This window comes from Triturus cristatus, chromosome 6 (genome assembly GCF_964204655.1).
Source record: "Triturus cristatus chromosome 6, aTriCri1.1, whole genome shotgun sequence".
In the NCBI taxonomy this organism is placed as follows: domain Eukaryota; kingdom Metazoa; phylum Chordata; class Amphibia; order Caudata; family Salamandridae; genus Triturus; species Triturus cristatus.
Genome location: NC_140589.1, coordinates 296,554,260 through 296,572,523, shown reverse-complemented (window position 1 = coordinate 296,572,523; position 18,264 = coordinate 296,554,260).

Here is an 18,264-nt window from a genome sequence, read left to right as displayed (position 1 = left end):
GAATGTCTGCATTGTCAGCATTCCGTCCATCATTTGTTTGTTGTAACGCTTTTCGCCCTAAGTGGGGTGGGTATTCCCAGACGTGGGACCCGTGCTCACTACGCCACTGGAGTCAAGCTATCCTGGCTGATGACGGCTGATAGCCAGAAACCGGTCCTAGGATGCTTGATTCCGGTCCAGGGAAGAAATGGCTTGGCAGTTCGGGCTGGACTGTTCCCATGAGGCACAGGGTCAAGACTGATTTGCATATGGCCATGTCTGAACTGGGGTGGCGTAGTGGGCAAAAGAACGATGGATTTAACCCAGATCTCTTGACTGGGGGAGAATGTCTGCATTGTCAGCATTCCGTCCATCATTTGTTTGTTGTAACGCTTTTCGCCCTAAGTGGGATGGGTATTCCCAGACGTGGGACCCGTGCTCACTACGCCACTGGAGTCAAGCTATCCTGGCTGATGACGGCTGATAGCCAGAAACCGGTCCTAGGATGCTTGATTCCGGTCCAGGGAAGAAATGGCTTGGCAGTTCGGGCTGGACTGTTCCCATGAGGCACAGGGTCAAGACTGATTTGCATATGGCCATGTCTGAACTGGGGTGGCGTTGTGGGCAAAAGAACGATGGAATTAACCCAGATCTCTTGACTGGGGGAGAATGTCTGCATTGTCAGCATTCCGTCCATCATTTGTTTGTTGTAACGCTTTTCGCCCTAAGTGGGATGGGTATTCCCAGACGTGGGACCCGTGCTCACTACGTCACTGGAGTCAAGCTATCCTGGCTGATGACGGCTGATAGCCAGAAACCGGTCCTAGGATGCTTGATTCCGGTCCAGGGAAGAAATGGCTTGGCAGTTCGGGCTGGACTGTTCCCATGAGGCACAGGGTCAAGACTGATTTGCATATGGCCATGTCTGAACTGGGGTGGCGTAGTGGGCAAAAGAACGATGGATTTAACCCAGATCTCTTGACTGGGGGAGAATGTCTGCATTGTCAGCATTCCGTCCATCATTTGTTTGTTGTAACGCTTTTCGCCCTAAGTGGGATGGGTATTCCCAGACGTAGGACCCGTGCTCACTACGCCACTGGAGTCAAGCTATCCTGGCTGATGACGGCTGATAGCCAGAAACCGGTCCTAGGATGCTTGATTCCGGTCCAGGGAAGAAATGGCTTGGCAGTTCGGGATGGACTGTTCCCATGAGGCACAGGGTCAAGATTGTTTTGCATATGGCCATGTCTGAACTGGGGTGGCGTAGTGGGCAAAAGAACGATGGATTTAACCCAGATCTCTTGACTGGGGGAGAATGTCTGCATTGTCAGCATTCCGTCCATCATTTGTTTGTTGTAACGCTTTTCGCCCTAAGTGGGATGGGTATTCCCAGACGTGGGACCCGTGCTCACTACGCCACTGGAGTCAAGCTATCCTGGCTGATGACGGCTGATAGCCAGAAACCGGTCCTAGGATGCTTGATTCCGGTCCAGGGAAGAAATGGCTTGGCAGTTCGGGCTGGACTGTTCCCATGAGGCAGAGGGTCAAGACTGATTTGCATATGGCCATGTCTTAACTGGGGTGGCGTAGTGGGCAAAAGAACGATGGATTTAACCCAGATCTCTTGACTGGGGGAGAATGTCTGCATTGTCAGCATTCCGTCCATCATTTGTTTGTTGTAACGCTTTTCGCCCTAAGTGGGATGGGTATTCCCAGACGTGGGACCCGTGCTCACTACGCCACTGGAGTCAAGCTATCCTGGCTGATGACGGCTGATAGCCAGAAACCGGTCCTAGGATGCTTGATTCCGGTCCAGGGAAGAAATGGCTTGGCAGTTCGGGCTGGACTGTTCCCATGAGGCACAGGGTCAAGACTGATTTGCATATGGCCATGTCTGAACTGGGGTGGCGTAGTGGGCAAAAGAACAATGGATTTAACCCAGATCTCTTGACTGGGGGAGAATGTCTGCATTGTCAGCATTCCGTCCATCATTTGTTTGTTGTAACGCTTTTCGCCCTAAGTGGGATGGGTATTCCCAGACGTGGGACCCGTGCTCACTACGCCACTGGAGTCAAGCTATCCTGGCTGATGACGGCTGATAGCCAGAAACCGGTCCTAGGATGCTTGATTCCGGTCCAGGGAAGAAATGGCTTGGCAGTTCGGGCTGGACTGTTCCCATGAGGCACAGGGTCAAGACGGATTTGCATATGGCCATGTCTGAACTGGGGTGGCGTAGTGGGCAAAAGAACGATGGATTTAACCCAGATCTCTTGACTGGGGGAGAATGTCTGCATTGTCAGCATTCCGTCCATCATTTGTTTGTTGTAACGCTTTTCGCCCTAAGTGGGATGGGTATTCCCAGACGTGGGACCCGTGCTCACTACGCCACTGGAGTCAAGCTATCCTGGCTGATGACGGCTGATAGCCAGAAACCGGTCCTAGGATGCTTGATTCCGGTCCAGGGAAGAAATGGCTTGGCAGTTCGGGCTGGACTGTTCCCATGAGGCACAGGGTCAAGACTGATTTGCATATGGCCATGTCTGAACTGGGTTGGCGTAGTGGGCAAAAGAACGATGGATTTAACCCAGATCTCTTGACTGGGGGAGAATGTCTGCATTGTCAGCATTCCGTCCATCATTTGTTTGTTGTAACGCTTTTCGCCCTAAGTGGGATGGGTATTCCCAGACGTGGGACCCGTGCTCACTACACCACTGGAGTCAAGCTATCCTGGCTGATGATGGCTGATAGCCAGAAACCGGTCCTAGGATGTTTGATTCCGGTCCAGGGAAGAAATGGCTTGGCAGTTCGGGCTGGACTGTTCCCATGAGGCACAGGGTCAAGACTGATTTGCATATGGCCATGTCTGAACTGGGGTGGCGTAGTGGGCAAAAGAACGATGGATTTAACCCAGATATCTTGACTGGGGGAGAATGTCTGCATTGTCAGCATTCCGTCCATCATTTGTTTGTTGTAACGCTTTTCGCCCTAAGTGGGATGGGTATTCCCAGACGTGGGACCCGTGCTCACTACGCCACTGGAGTCAAGCTATCCTGGCTGATGACGGCTGATAGCCAGAAACCGGTCCTAGGATGCTTGATTCCGGTCCAGGGAAGAAATGGCTTGGCAGTTCGGGCTGGACTGTTCCCATGAGGCACAGGGTCAAGACTGATTTGCATATGGCCATGTCTGAACTGGGGTGGCGTAGTGGGCAAAAGAACGATGGATTTAACCCAGATCTCTTGACTGGGGGAGAATGTCTGCATTGTCAGCATTCCGTCCATCATTTGTTTGTTGTAACGCTTTTCGCCCTAAGTGGGATGGGTATTCCCAGACGTGGGACCCGTGCTCACTACGCCACTGGAGTCAAGCTATCCTGGCTGATGACGGCTGATAGCCAGAAACCGGTCCTAGGATGCTTGATTCCGGTCCAGGGAAGAAATGGCTTGGCAGTTCGGGCTGGACTGTTCCCATGAGGCACAGGGTCAAGACTGATTTGCATATGGCCATGTCTGAACTGGGGTGGCGTTGTGGGCAAAAGAATGATGGAATTAACCCAGATCTCTTGACTGGGGGAGAATGTCTGCATTGTCAGCATTCCGTCCATCATTTGTTTGTTGTAACGCTTTTCGCCCTAAGTGGGATGGGTATTCCCAGACGTGGGACCCGTGCTCACTACGCCACTGGAGTCAAGCTATCCTGGCTGATGACGGCTGATAGCCAGAAACCGGTCCTAGGATGCTTGATTCCGGTCCAGGGAAGAAATGTCTTGGCAGTTCGGGCTGGACTGTTCCCATGAGGCACAGGGTCAAGACTGATTTGCATATGGCCATGTCTGAACTGGGGTGGCGTAGTGGGCAAAAGAACGATGGATTTAACCCAGATCTCTTGACTGGGGGAGAATGTCTGCATTGTCAGCATTCCGTCCATCATTTGTTTGTTGTAACGCTTTTCGCTCTAAGTGGGATGGGTATTCCCAGATGTGGGACCCGTGCTCACTACGCCACTGGAGTCAAGCTATCCTGGCTGATGACAGCTGATAGCCAGAAACCGGTCCTAGGATGCTTGATTCCGGTCCAGGGAAGAAATGGCTTGGCAGTTTGGGCTGGACTGTTCCCATGATGCACAGGGTCAAGACTGATTTGCATATGGCCATGTCTGAACTGGGGTGGCGTAGTGGGCAAAAGAACGATGGATTTAACCCAGATCTCTTGACTGGGGGAGAATGTCAGCATTGTCAGCATTCCGTCCATCATTTGTTTGTTGTAACGCTTTTCGCCCTAAGTGGGATGGGTATTCCCAGACGTGGGACCCGTGCTCACTACGCCACTGGAGTCAAGCTATCCTGGCTGATGACGGCTGATAGCCAGAAACCGGTCCTAGGATGCTTGATTCCAGTCCAGGGAAGAAATGGCTTGGCAGTTCGGGCTGGACTGTTCCCATGAGGCACAGGGTCAAGACTGATTTGCATATGGCCATGTCTGAACTGGGGTGGCGTAGTGGGAAAAAGAACGATGGATTTAACCCAGATCTCTTGACTGGGGGAGAATGTCTGCATTGTCAGCATTCCGTCCATCATTTGTTTGTTGTAACGCTTTTCGCCCTAAGTGGGATGGGTATTCCCAGACGTGGGACCCGTGCTCACTACGCCACTGGAGTCAAGCTATCCTGGCTGATGACGGCTGATAGCCAGAAACCGGTCCTAGGATGCTTGATTCCGGTCCAGGGAAGAAATGGCTTGGCAGTTCGGGCTGGACTGTTCCCATGAGGCACAGGGTCAAGACTGATTTGCATATGGCCATGTCTGAACTGGGCAGGCGTAGTGGACAAAAGAACGATGGATTTAACCCAGATCTCTTGACTGGGGGAGAATGTCTGCATTGTCAGCATTCCGTCCATCATTTGTTTGTTGTAACGCTTTTCGCCCTAAGTGGGATGGGTATTCCCAGACGTGGGACCCGTGCTCACTACGCCACTGGAGTCAAGCTATCCTGGCTGATGACGGCTGATAGCCAGAAACCGGTCCTAGGATGCTTGATTCCGCTCCAGGGAAGAAATGGCTTGGCAGTTCGGGCTGGACTGTTCCCATGAGGCACAGGGTCAAGACTGATTTGCATATGGCCATGTCTGAACTGGGGTGGCGTAGTGGGCAAAAGGAAGATGGATTTAACCCAGATCTCTTGACTGGGGGAGAATGTCTGCATTGTCAGCATTCCGTCCATCATTTGTTTGTTGTAACGCTTTTCGCCCTAAGTGGGATGGGTATTCCCAGACGTGGGACCCGTGCTCACTACGCCACTGGAGTCAAGCTATCCTGGCTGATGACGGCTGGTAGCCAGAAACCGGTCCTAGGATGCTTGATTCCGGTCCAGGGAAGAAATGGCTTGGCAGTTCCGGTTGGACTGTTCCCATGAGGCACAGGGTCAAGACTGATTTGCATATGGCCATGTCTGAACTGGGGTGGCGTAGTGGGCAAAAGAACGATGGATTTAACCCAGATCTCTTGACTGGGGGAGAATGTCTGCATTGTCAGCATTCCGTCCATCATTTGTTTGTTGTAACGCTTAACAATCCTGGAGGAAGAGTGCTTGGTAACATGTGAGATGGTGCTCTAGCATGAGCTGGGCCTGTCTGCAGCTTTCGGAACCATGTCCTTATAGCTGTTCTATGATATAGCCTACCATATACTCTTAAAGTACCTTATAATCTTAAACGGTTATGGTAACTATGGTATGGAATAATTCCCCCATACCATTTCTGGTGATGAGGATGTTATTCCCCCCTTCTAGAGGGAGAGACATGTTAAAATCCTACTTTGCTGTTTAACTCTAACCAAAGCCTCAGCATCACAAAATGGATGCTGCTGCCACAGACACGAGTCTGACCTCCTGCTGCTGGGAGTGATCCCGGCAAGGGAGGCTTGGACAATAGGTTTCCTGCTTGGGGAGGTGCTAGCACCTCCCCAGACAGACTTTAGTGTATTGGGGCAGGGAGGGTTGAAAGGAATGAGACATGCCTGGGGCACACAAAGGTGTCACATGCATAGTCCAGTTCAAACTGGTGCTGGGGCACTCCAGCCCCAGTTCTGGCGTGAAACTGGACAAAGGGAAGGGGGTGTAACCACCCCCCTCCCAGGTACCACCCATAAGGCGTGACCTAGCAGGCAACCCAGCCCCCCAGATTAGTATAAGAGTGGTAGCTGGGCCTCAGGAGATTAGATTATCCTGAACCTGCAAATTGAACAGAAACTCTGGACCTTCGACATTCGACGAAAGAAGAAGACTGAAGAATCTCCCTTGTGGCCAAGGAGTGGCTACCCTGTGCAAACAGGCACCATCAAGAGACTACCCTTTGCTTTGCTGAAGTTCTACGAGGGACCGACTGCAGAGCCTGACCAGATCCTTGACTTCCAGACTTCTCCGACCCTGATCCACATCCACAGCCGAGCTGAGATCCGTGGAGGCGACGAGAGACGTGGGACCGGCTACCTGGGAAAAGTGGCGAGTATCTTCCAGCGCAGCTTCTGAGGCACCCTCGAAGTTGTGCACCGGGGATTGAGAAGCCCCAACCCCAAGCACCATCTGCACCGAAGATCAGCCCCCACACTCTACGAGTCCTGCGTGGGGCCCTTCTGCATTTCCCTGCTTGCTGCGTCTGTCCGGTTGCTTGCCCGTTGACTAGCGGTCTTTGTGACGACACACCTTGAAGTCTTCACCGCTGGTTTGGCTCCTCCAGACTGGCTCCTGCTTCCTTGCAAAAGAGAAGCACCCCAGACCTTCCTGGTCTGCACCAGAAGCAAGTCCTCCGTTCTTCGTGGGTTCCGCTTGCCAAGGCTTGGTGAGTCCTAGCTCGACTTCGACGCCGCCGACAGCAAGAGCCTTCATGGGACAGCTCGCCTCCTGGTCCTGGTCGTCCTCGACGTCTCCTGGTACCCGTGGCTGCAGCGACAAGCTTCACCCTTCACCTGCAATCTTCATGACATCGCCTGGTTCCTTCCTGGTTCCACGTGGTCACTGGCTAGTGACCTTGACTCTATCCCTTCCTTCTTGATCCCGGCCTTGGGATCCACCGGACACTCTTCACTGACTGCCTGTCAGCAACTTTCCTTCAGGCATCCATAGAAGTCCACGACGAAACCCGACGCAAGTTCACACCTATGCACCTTCAGCCCGTGGGCTAGGTAACTTGGGTACTTCGGTGCTCACAAGGGTATTGACTATCCTAGGGTCTAGTTTCCGAGTCTCTTCTCTCTAGCTGCTTCAGAAGTGTCCTTAAACTGCTTAATTCAAAACGGTACTATTTCTATCGACTATACGCATTACGCGTGAGTGTTTCCACTCTGCACCTGAATCCCGTGGGCCTCCCACTTCCTAACGGTTGCTAGTGTAGTGTAGCCCCAGCGATTCCCTAGGCCTAGGCCTATTCTATTTCCGTGACAGTGGTCCTTATACCACTTCTTTAGTATATGGTTTGCGTGGCCCCTGGGGCCTAACTGTATTCCTTACCTGTGTGACTTAATGTATGCTTAAATAAGACTGTGTTGTACTTACCTCTAATCTCATTAAGAGTGCTGAGGGTTTGACTAGAATAAATACACTTTATTTTATATATATATCTGTTGTGGTGTCCTTTCATTTGGTATTCAAGGGATTATATATGGTATCACAGCTGGCTTCACATGCCATTCAGAGTTTAGCCTAAGACTGCTCTTGTCCATGCTACCACTAGGATAGCTGGTCTATAAGGTTGACTTTACAACCAATCACCATAAGGGTTGTTTGTACTGATATAAGGTGTACACTAGAATTAGTGACATCATACATCAGGCCAACTTCTCACATTGGTGAGCAGCGGTTGGGATCTGAGCTTGCTGTTGTAATACCATTGTAATCTTGAGACACTAAATTGAAAGATCACACAGATATTGTTTAGGTACATATAACATAGATTATAATACTTAAGTCCTACTGGACTTAGTTGTTGTAGGTTGAAGGGAGTAACACACCCTGACTACAACTGCTAGAGAGGTTTAGTAGAAACAACTAGTGTAGGTAGGTGCACACACCACACCCTCACTAGAATCATGTCCTTGAATGGAGATCACACTGATACTCCCTCAGGAGAGGAGAATCCTACACAGATTCCCTCTAGATATGATGCATTCACTTTCCAGGAGAGGAGACAACTGTGTACCTCCAGGAGATTAAAACAGGGTTCCAACCGTACCCTTAGACAGCTAGTGGAGCTTCTGGAGGCCTATGATGCTGAAATAGCTGCCAAGTATGGTGCCATAGCTGTAGATAAGGGCCTCCCCTCCACAGAAGAAAGAGACCCCTGACTTAACTGATACAGATGAGTTAGAAGAGACCTCAGAGGAAGAGGGAGGTAGCAAGACCCCAGTCAGAAGACTTAGTCAGGCTAACTTAAGCTTGCATGGGAGCTTGCATGGGAGCTTCCCTTACAGGCCCCCAAGTAATCTTAAAAAGAGAGATAGGAGGGGTAGATCTCTCTCAGGGGACTCCCTCCACTCCTATCACTCAAGAAGCTTCAATGCTTCATCCCACAGGGGGATGACTTCCCCCCAAAGGAGAGAGCATGAGGCCAGAATGAAGGAAGCCAAACTGAGGATTGAAAGGGAAGAACTTGCCCTTGCCAAAGAGAAGCTTGCTCTGGCCAGAGAGCAAAAATTGTGTGGGTCAGAACCCACTGGTGGCAGCAACATTCCTAGAGATAGGGATAGGTCTTATGACCATAGAAACCTAAGCAAGATAGTCCCCCCATATCAGAATGGGGATGACATCCACAAGTGGATGACTGCTTTGGAGAGGGCCTGCAAAGTACAGCAGGTACCCCAGAGTCAGTGGGCAGCTATCTTGTGGCTCTCCTTTTCTGACAAAGGTAGAGACAAGCTCCTCACAGTCAGTGATGAGGATGCTAACAATTACAAAGTCCTGAAGAGTGCTCTGATAGATGGGTTTGGCTTAACCACTGAGCAATATAGGTTGTTGTTCAGAGACACCCAGAAGACACAGACACAGGACTGGTCTGATTTTGTGGATTGTGCCACTAAGGCTTTGGAAGGTTGGTTAACTGGCAGCAAGGTGCAGGACTATACAGGATTGTACAACTTGATTATGAGGGAGCAGATCCTTAGTAATTGTCAGAACCAGCTTCTCCATCAACACCTGGTAGACTCAGATTTGACCTCTCCCCAAGAATTGGGAAAGAGGGCAGATAAATGGGTCAGGACCAGGATTAGTCCTAAAAATCAGGGTGGTGACCAAAGGAAAGATACCACCAAGCCTCAAGAGAAGGGTGGGGATAAATCAAAAGAGAAATCTTCCTCAGGGCCCCAAAACTCCACACAGGGTGGTGGGTCCCAGGTTCCCTCCTCTACCACAGTTAAAAAGCCTTACTGCCATGAGTGTAAAACTCCTGGGCATTGGAAAACTGACAGCAGTTGCCCAAAGGCTAAAAACAAAACTGTTCCTCCAACTACTCCTGTCACACCACCTATTACTGTCAGCAGTAATCCCCCAGGTGGTGGGAGTGCCCCCAAAAATGTGGTTGGGTTTTCTTGGGGAACACAGGGGGACCCTGGCTTAGCCAATTCCCCTACAGCAGCTACTCTTGTCTGTGATGGTGGCATGGGGTTTGCCAACTTCACTGCCTGTCCCAACACTTTGGGTAGGTACAGACAGGAGCCCTACATCAATGGTAGAAAAGCTGAGGCCTACAGAGACACTGGAGCTAGCATCACTATGGTGGCCCATAGGCTAGTTCTCTCTGAGCAGCTTTTGCCTGGTTTCTCATACCAGGTAACTAACATTGATGGCAAACAGAACAGTCATCCCATGGCAGAGGTATGTCTCAGCTGGGGAGGTGTCACTGGCCCTAAAAGGGTGGCAGTGTCTCCAACCTTGCCTGTGGACTGCTTACTGGGGAATGACTTAGAACTCTCAGCTTGGGCTGGAGTTGAACAAGACACCCATTCTAAAATGGTAGGCCTTTCACAAAAGGGTAGTGGGGTTGTGCCAGCCACAACCCCTGTACAAGTAGATTTCCTCCCTGAAAAGGTTGGAAGGGCAGTGGTAGCCACAGCCCAGGCAAAGACAGACTTCCCTGTAGAGATTGGCAGAGCTGTGACAGTCACAGCTCAAACCCAAACTGAGTGCCTCCCTGAAAAGGTTGGCAAGGCTGTAATGGTCTCAGCCCATACTCAGACTGACATAGGTGTAGTGAAGCCTGAAACTATGGATCACTCTACACAAACAGAGAGTAGTGGGGAGGAAGAAAAGTCTCCCTCTCCCCAGACATTAGGAAAAGGTCAGCCTCCTCAGGGATCTGACCTCACCCCTTGTGAAGGAACTGCCCCAGAGGTAGTCAGGCCTGGCCTGGCAGAGCCTCTGATGTCAGTGGCCCCTTCCAAGGTGGGACCCAGTCTGGTGCAGGTAGCCTGCCTCTCTCTACCCTGCCTCAGTCAGCCCAGGGCTGCAGAGGTCAGGGAGGCCAGTGGACCCCAAGAGGGCCCCTGTCCACAAGAACCCCCCCATCAAAAGAATGAGGATTGCCTGGCTAGTAGCCCTAGCCAGGTGATGGTTAAAAACATTCCTGAGGGATCTCCTTTACAGGTAGTTAGGGACCTCCCCCAGAGGGATTCTGTTGGGCACAGGCAAACATGGGACCTTAGGGCCCCAATCCTGACCTGTCCCTCCAGTAAGCCCACAACAGGGACCCAGCCTCCAGCTTTAGGTAGCCAGAGGCTGACCCTGAGAGCACAGTGCAACTCAGTGAAAGAAAGAAAGGCATCCATGGTGGAGGATGATTGGAGGAAGCTGAGGCCTCACATTGAGGACACTCACTTCAGTACTCCATCTCAACACCAGCCTTTTACTTTGCAAAGACACACCAAAGGTAGAGATTCCCTATGGTGGAGACCCTATGATACCTTTAGGGTGAGGGATTGCTTAGTGGACCATGAGACAGGGGGTAACCATGCCAGTGCTGGTTCTTCCTTATATGGCCACTTAGGCAATAGAGGCTTACCTTGTCAAGGCCAGCCTTATCTCCTTTCGTTTGTGGGGGGGGGTTGTGTAGGAAGGTGGATATCTGACTATGGTTACCCCCAACTTTTTGCCTAGTGTCTAGCTGGTTTTTCGACTTAGTTGGCCTGAGATCCTGCCATTCAGGGTCTCAGGCTGTCTGCTCTCTCTTTAAAATGGACTCCATGTACCCTAGGTACATTCCCAATTGGTAAGGATCACCTTATTGGACCCTGTACAGTGTACCCTAGGTACCCAGGGCATAGGTGTACCCTAGGCCTCCCAGGGGCTGCAGCATGTATTATGCCACCCCTGGTCTGGCCTTCCAATCAGACACAACTGGCTGATCACTCAGCTGGGGCAAGGTCGTGTAATCACCCCTTGCTTAGATATATATATATACCTATATCTACCCTTAATATAGACACATGTGTACCTATCAGCCACTCCTATGGCAGGCCTTAACAATCCTGGAGGCAGAGTGCTTGGTAACATGTGAGATGGTGCTCTAGCATGAGCTGGGCCTGTCTGCAGCTTTCGGAACCATGTCCTTATAGCTGTTCTATGATATAGCCTACCATATACTCTTAAAATACCTTATAATCTTAAACGGTTATGGTAACTATGGTTTGGCTTTATCAAAACATGTTGTGTAAGGTGTCTAAAACTTTGGAATAATACCCCCATACCATTTCTGGTGATGAGGATATTATTTCCCCCTTCTAGAGGGAGAGACATGTTAAAATCCTACTTTGCTGTTTAACTCTAACCAAAGCCTCAGCATCACAAAATGGATGCTGCTGCCACAGACACGAGTCTGACCTCCTGCTGCTGGGAGTGATCCCGGCAAGGGAGGCTTGGACAATAGGTTTCCTGCTTAGGGAGGTGCTAGCACCTCCCCAGACAGACTTTAGTGTATTGGGGCAGGGAGGGCTGAAAGGAATGAGACATGCCTGGGGCACACAAGGTGTCCCATGCATAGTCCAGTTCAAACCGGTGCTGGGGCACTCCAGCCCCAGTCCTGGCGCGAAACTGGACAAAGGGAAGGGGGTGTAACCACCCCCCTCTCAGGTCCCACCGATAAGGCGTGACCTAGCAGGCAACCCAGCCCCCCAGATTAGTTTAAAAGTGGTAGCTGGGCCTCAGGAGATTAGATTATCCTGATCCTGCAACTTGAACAGAAACTCTGGACCTTCGACATTCGACGAAAGAAGAAGACTGAAGAATCTCCCTTGTGGCCAAGGAGTGGCTACCCGGTGCAAACAGGCACCATCAAGAGACTACCCTTTGCTTTGCTCAAGTTCTACGAGGGACCGACTGCAGAGCCTGACCAGAGCCTTGACTTCCAGACTTCTCCGACCCTGATCCACATCCACAGCCGAGCTGAGATCCGTGGAGGCGACGAGAGACGTGGGACCGGCTACCTGGGAAAAGTGGCGAGTATCTTCCAGCGCAGCTTCTGAGGCACCCTCGAAGTTGTGCACCGGGGATTGAGAAGCCCCAACCCCAAGCACCATCTGCACCGAAGATCAGCCCCCCACACTCTACGAGTCCTGCGTGGGGCCCTTCTGCATTTTCCTGCTTGCCGCATCTGTCTGGTTGCTTGCCCGTTGACTAGCGGCCTTTGTGACGACACACCTTGAAATCTTCACCGCTGGTTTGGCTCCTCCAGACTGGCTCCCGCTTCCTTGCAAAAGAGAAGCACCCCAGACCTTCCTGGTCTGCACCAGAAGCAAGTCCTCCGTTCTTTGTGGGTTCCGCATGCCAAGGCTTGGTGAGTCCTAGTTCGACTTCGACGCCGCCGACAGCAAGAGCCTTTGTGGGACAGCTCGCCTCCTGGTCCTGGTTGTCATTGACGTCTCCTGGTACCCGTGGCTGCAGCGACAAGCTTCACCCTTCACCTGCAATCTTCATGACATCGCCTGGTTCCTTCCTGGTTCCACGTGGTCACTGGCTAGTGACCTTGACTCTGTCCCTTCTGCTTGCAGGTACCCTTCCTTCTTGATCCTGGCCTTGGGATCCACCGGACACTCTTCACTGACTGCCTGTCAGCAACTTTCCTTCAGGCATCCATAGAAGTCCACGACGAAACCCGACGCAAGTTCACACCTATGCACCCGCAGCCCGTGGGCTAGGTAACTTGGGTACTTCAGTGCTCACAAGGGTATTGACTATCCTAGGGTCTAGTTTCCGAGTCTCGACTCTCTAGCTGCTTCAGAAGTGTCCTTAAACTGCTTAATTCAAAACGGTACTATTTCTATCGACTATACGCATTACGCGTGAGTGTTTCCACTCTGCACCTGAATCCCGTGGGCCTCCCACTTCCTAACGGTTGCTAGTGTAGTGTAGCCCCAGCGATTCCCTAGGCCTAGGCCTATTCTATTTCCGTGACAGTGGTCCTTATACCACTTCTTTAGTATATGGTTTGCGTGGCCCCTGGGGCCTAACTGTATTACTTACATGTGTGACTTAATGTATGCTTAAATAAGACTGTGTTGTACTTACCTCTAATCTCATAAAGAGTGCTGAGGGTTTGACTAGAATAAATACACTTTATTTTATATATATATCTGTTGTGGTGTCCTTTCATTTGGTATTCAAGGGATTATATATGGTATCACAGCTGGCTTCACATGCCATTCAGAGTTTAGCCTAAGACTGCTCTTGTCCATGCTACCACAAGGATAGCTGGTCTATAAGGTTGACTTTACAACCAATCACCATAAGGGTTGTTTGGACTGATATAAGGTGTACACTAGAACTAGTGACATCATACATCAGGCCAACTTCCCACATCAAGTGCAAGCATAGCTATAAAAATAGAGTTAAGCACGCGCTATGGGGCTCAAGTTCTATGGAGATGGTAACCATCAAGGCATGAAACATTTGCACTGTATATCTGGTTTTATGAAAGAGGTAATGCAAGATAAGATGGGATACAAAGAGAAACAAGAGAATGCAGGGTTATACTGCTCAATTGAAAGAGGTTATTGTTTTATATTTCTATGGATTTTTTTAATCTATTGTTTTGTGATGTGTAAATGTATGGTTTTAATTAACCAAAATAAATTGTCTACTGTAATTGTATGTTTGCATAAATTAAGTGCAAGCATAACTATAACAAAAAATGGAGCTCAGTGTGCTATGTGGGGCTAACGTTCTATAGCCCCAAGTAACCATTAAGGCGTGAAACAGTCCAGCTTAGGCCAAGCATACTCTCCAATTGCTTGATCATTCAATCAATCACATAATTTGTAAAGCGCACTACATACCCGTGAGGGTTTCAAGGCGCTGGGGGGGATGCTGCTGCTATTGGTCGAAGAGACAGGACTTGAGTTGTCTCCTGAAGGTCAGCAGGCCTTCTGTTTGTTGCAGGTAGAGGGGGAGGGTGTTCCAGGTCCTGGTGGTACGATGGGAGAAGGATCTGCCTCATGAAGTAGTTCTCCGGATGCGTGGGACTGTGGCCAGGGCGTGGTCAGCGGAGCGGAGTTTCCTTTTGGGGCGTACGTAGAAGGAGAGTCGACTGTTGAGATAGGCTGGGCTGGTTTTGTGGAGTACCTTGTGTGCATGGATCAGGAGCTTGAAGGAGATTCTTTTGTCGACGGGGAGCCAGTGCAGGTTCCTCAGGTGGGGGGTGATGTGGTCGTGGCGTCAGACGTCAAGGATCAGGCATGCAGAGGCGTTCTGGATTCTCTGTAGTCTGTTGATGAGCTTGGACGAGGCTCCGGAGTAGAGGGCGTTTCCGTAGTCGAGTCTGCTGCTGACTAGGGCCTGGGTGACTGTTTTACTCGTGTTTGTCGGGATCCATCTGTAGATCTTGCGGAGCATGCGGAGGTTGTTGAAACAGGTGGAGGAGACTGCGTTGACTTGTTTGGCCATGGAGAGTTTTGAGTCGAGGATGACTCCCAGGTTGCGTGCGTGGTCGGTGGGGGTCGGGGGGGACCCCAGTGATGTGGGCCACCAAGAGTCATCCCATGCGGATGGGTTGGACCAGAGGATGAGGATTTACGTCTTGTCTGTGTTCAGTTTGAGGCGGCTTTCCTCCATCCAGTCTGTGACGGCCTTCATTCCCTGGTGGAGGTTGGATTTGGCGGTGAGGGGGTCCTTGGTGAGGGAGAGGATCAGCTGAGTGTCGTCAGCGTAGGAGATTATGTTGAGGTCGTGCTGTCGGGCGATGCGGCTATCTCGATGGAAGCCAGTGGAGGCAGTCAAACAGTCCTCATCAAAATTGTGAATATAAACTTCCTCCTCTGGTGCGACAGACCCTTTATAGAAGGAGGCTTCATGTAAAGCTTGGAGCCTATGGCGGTGTTTGAGAAGTATAATGGTGGGGGGCAAGTGATGTGGCAGCCCATGTATCTACCTTTTAGCAAATCATGTATAGAGGGAGATAAACAGAAGAACACTTTCTCCGCAGAGATCTGGGTGCCCCTCTTAAAGTCTGTGCAAGTATACATTGCATTACCCAGGGGGCCCTATGACTAAGAGTAAGAAAACAAAAGACAAATATTTTCTGCAACACCTCCCTTTGGGGAGCACTTCCAGTGAACCCTGCATGGATTGCTGCATTGCAACATACGTTTCTGCAAACCTTTGTCCGGGTTCTTAGATCCTTTAGCGCGCACATTAGGGGCTCAAGTTTAGAACTGCATTTCCAAAAGCAATATGTGGTGGGACGTTTGACAAAGCATTTTCCAGTAGCAAATGTGACATGCTCTTCGAAAATGTTATAACTTACACATGGTTAAGGCCATCAGGCTGAACACACATGGATAAATTGATTAATTGGAGAAAAGAAGACAAAATAATAAAAGGTTTTTTTTCTAGCTCTACGTCTGAGTAGGTCATTTGTGAGTTTGTTACGCAGATATAGGATAGGGTTTAAGCATTGCTTACATTACATGCCAAATGTTATATGCACATTTTGTAACATACACTCATGAGTAGGCATCATGTATCTATTCATTGACATGGGATGCGGTGCTCATCTTTATCAACTTCTCTGACTCCCCACTTTTGCAGGCAGAAATTAAACATTTCACTTCTTGAACACATCCTGCCTGCGCATTGTAGGTTTGTGACACATGACAGTGTATTTCAGATGCAGATCAGACTGTGACCGGAAAAAGCACAGAGCATCGGTCGCTTTCTGTCATCCACCGCTTGGTTCAAACATATTTTGCAAGGGCCACTCCTTTTACTAGTCACTTCGACTTCAAGACTATTTTAAACGTTTTACTGCCGGATCAGGACTCCCTGCAGTCAAAAGGGCCTCCAGGAGATGTTGAGCATGACATCATTAAAAAGCAATGAATGTTTGCAATATTCCTGCGCTCTAATCCAGGCCACACATCCTGCCGCCCTGGAGCCCTTCCAAGCCCAACATCCTTCCAGAGGTCACAGGGCAGGCTGTGGCCTTTCACAGCTTGCTTTGGTAATCTCTGCTTGTAGAGCATCCACGGGCTCGCACTACAATGCAGGCTAAAATTATTCTGTCTGGAAGAATTCCTACCACCCTTCCTGTGCTTTCCATGACTTTAGAGTCCATCAGTGGAAAGTTCCTAGTTTTGCTGTTTGAAAGAATCTAACTTTTTTGCAGGACTAGTGGGTAAAGTCTTCTGAGAACAGCCCCGGCTGGTGATTATTGGCTTTTCTTTTTTTTTGGGGGGGGGGGGGGACTGGACCATACACTCATTCTAGAGAATGCTGCCTCTCTGTTGGAGCACAATATGTACACCACTGGTTCATGAAAGCATGTGTCACTGGAAAGTCCCTTCACCAATGCCATCTTCTGTTGTGTGCGCTATTTTCTCCACCACGACTGGTTTGAGGCACTCCATGCCTGCACAAAGACAGTTCCCATCAGGGCTGGCAGACTTTATCTTTGTCAATAACATAGAATCCGCGGGTCCCTGGAAAAATTATATATAAACAGACAAGTAAACAGTGCAAACCAACAGGAAAAAAGAAAAGGGAAAGTCCTATTTAAGAGGACGGAATCCCATCACCCACCAAAGTGGCATGCTTCATCATTTGGGGTCTCCTCTTGGCTGCAACCTAGTGCAGCCAAGGAGCTACAATTCCTTGCTAGTGTAAAGGAGAAGCTTGGGGATGTTTTAGTGTGATCTGGGGGCTAGATCTCCTAAGATCGATGAAGCATGAAACCGTGTGGTGAAAGTACGTGATGCAGTGTAGAGAAAAAGTGAGTTACAATTGACTACCAGGAGAAAAATGATTTTATTAAGTATCCCGTAGTGTCAAGAGTTAAAAGCAGTAATAGCGCGGTCTGAATAAATGTACGAACGCGCTGGTCAAAAATGTTGGGAGGGTCTACATGTTTCAGCCAATCTTGATCACAAATTGATCATGGCTTTCTTCAGGACCTAGTTGTTACTACTGCAAAACTAAGTGAGTGAAAATTATCACAAAACGAATTATAGAATATTAGGAACGATACAGCCAACAGTATACCTGTGTAGTGCTTGTAGTTGGAACTACAGGGATACGTTGTGAACACCCGTATTAAATCGGGAGTACTACCCACCGCTCCTGGTAACAACTTAGGGTGTGAGGCAACGCTCTGTCCGTCGCTACCCCGGGCTCGATCCTGGTTGTCACGAAAATACTTTATCTTTGCACATATTCTGTGCCCTGCTATTCAAACGCTGTCGTCCCAATGATTGATAATGTGAATCTATGTCAAATATGTTGAAAGTGTAATATGGAGACCTTGCATGTGGGCAGCGTGCACATGAAATGGTAGATTAATGAGTTTAGCACGCAGCGCAGCAAGTCACCTTGCTGCTCTGCACTGTGTGACAGGGCAGGAATGTACCGTATTTGAAGCAATACAGCGCATTCCTGCCTTTTCCTCTGCGCTGATGCCCTTTTGGCAGTCTAGCACCAATGCAGACACCCTTACACCATGGTGTAAGGGTGCCTGCGTTGCATGCAGGATTGTTTTTGTGCAGGAAGGCACATCTTCCTGCACAAAAACAATCCTGAGACGCATATTCTTCTTCCTGCAGCACACATAGAAAGAGGAAGATATTTCTCCTCATTACGCCTTTCCTGGGAAGGCGCATATTTCTGGCGCATTGGAATGCGTCAAAAACCATGGGAGTCCCACGCAATGCCCATGCAACGCCTCCCTTGCACAGAGTAAACCAACGTATCGATTTGCTTTAATCCAGATTTACGGAGCCACTCAGGGCCACACAAAGTGGCCTTACATGGTTTCATAAGT